General features: G+C 51.5%; 1 non-coding gene across 1 annotated transcript; it reads right to left on the bottom strand.

Annotated features, from left to right (window-relative positions):
* Positions 1-345: 345 nt before the first annotated feature.
* TRNAL-GAG (transfer RNA leucine (anticodon GAG)) lies at positions 346-412 on the bottom strand. The gene has a single exon. It is a non-coding gene; the product is annotated as a tRNA-Leu (tRNA).
* Positions 413-1,652: the final 1,240 nt, after the last annotated feature.

Here is a 1,652-nt window from a genome sequence, read left to right on the forward strand (position 1 = left end):
ATGAAGCTGCCTTCTACTGAATCAGACCCTCAGTCCATCAAAGTCAGTATTGTCTACTCAGACTGGCAGCGGCTCTCCAGCGTCTCAAGCTGAGGTTTTTCACACCTATTTGCCTGGACCCTGTTAGTTGGAGATGCCAGGGATTGAACCTGGGACCTTCTGCTGCCCAAGCAGATGCTCTACCACTGAGCCACTGTCCCTCCCCAAACATATTAAGATATGAAGCTGCCTTATACTGAATCAGACCCTTGGTCCATCAAAGTCAGTATTGTCTTCTCAGACTGGCAGCGGCTCTCCAGGGTCTCAAGCTGAGGTTTTTCACACCTATTTGCCTGGACCCTTTTTTGGAGATGCCAGGGATTGAACCTGGGACCTTCTGCTTCTCAAGCAGATGCTCTACCACTGAGCCACCGTCCCTCCCCAAATCTGTAACAGGCTGCCATGGCTGGAGGCAACTGCAAATTGTTGAGAGGTCTTCTTCTGATGGAAGGAGTGGTTTCTGAATGGGCACTACCTGTAGGCACGACAGCTGTATCTTCCGGGCTCTTCTGAAGCAGCTCCTTCTGCAGTGAGCTGGAGAAAAGCCCAGATTAGCTCTTTGCTTTAGGAAAGAAGCAAATTGGCTCCAGAAAACACATTTGTGGGCCCCACGGCCCCCACATCCATTATGTTGAAGACAGCCAGATTACTCTGACATTAAGCTCACTGGATAACTGTGGCCCAACACTTGCTCTGTCAAGGTCAGTCTTGTTTACTGTGATTGGCAGGAGCTCTCCAGGGTCTCGGGCAGAAGTTTTTCATGCCACCTGCTACCTGATCCTTGTTACTGCAGATGCCAGGAATTGAACCTGGGACCTTCCGCATGCAAAGCAGTCGCTCTGCCCCTGTGGATGCAGGACTAGACAGCTTGTCCGTGGAGAGGAAGATGCCTGCTTGCGTTGCAGCCACCTTAAACCCTTCTGTTTGATCCTTTCTCTGCCTTCATGTGCCCTGATTTGTTTTTTCTCCCCCTAGTTTCTGTTTCTGCTCCTGGTTTGGGGAGGGGAGGCAGCTCTTCTCTTTGCCTGACAGCTGAAGCGGGAGCTCTCTGACCTGCCGCTGACACCCCCCTGGCACATGACCCGCTTTTAGCCCACTCAAAACCCCTGACAGTGGCAGGAGGTGATTAAAGGGGATGCATCCTTTAATCGTGCTGCACAGGCTCATTGCTTCCTATCCCTCAGTCAGAGACGGTTTTGGAAGGGTGGGATGGGGAGGGGGGGGATTGATTTTATGTTAATCACCAGCCCGGTGACTAGGGTGGTGTGACTGCGAAATCAAAAGGCACTTATCTGCTTTCCAGAAGGACACTGCAGGGAATATGGCTGCTGTTTTGTTTCTCTCCCAGCATCCTCTGGTCTCCTGGGGCAGCCCTTGCTCTTTTTCTGAAGTGTGTATGTCTCTCTGTTTATGCTTCGGGAGGGATCTCTGGGGGCAGAGGCAGGAATAAGGCTGTTCTCCAACTCTCAGAAATATATCTGTGCTCTCCACCTGAAAGGTCTCTGCTGTGTTTTGCCCTAAACTCTGCTGTGGTTCAAATGTTAGGAGTCACAGCTTGGTCGCTGCTGCAGAAGCATTTTTGCACAATTGGGGGAGGGGAAGCTGAGGCCCCA

This window comes from Heteronotia binoei, chromosome 17 (genome assembly GCF_032191835.1).
Source record: "Heteronotia binoei isolate CCM8104 ecotype False Entrance Well chromosome 17, APGP_CSIRO_Hbin_v1, whole genome shotgun sequence".
In the NCBI taxonomy this organism is placed as follows: Eukaryota; Metazoa; Chordata; class Lepidosauria; order Squamata; family Gekkonidae; genus Heteronotia; species Heteronotia binoei.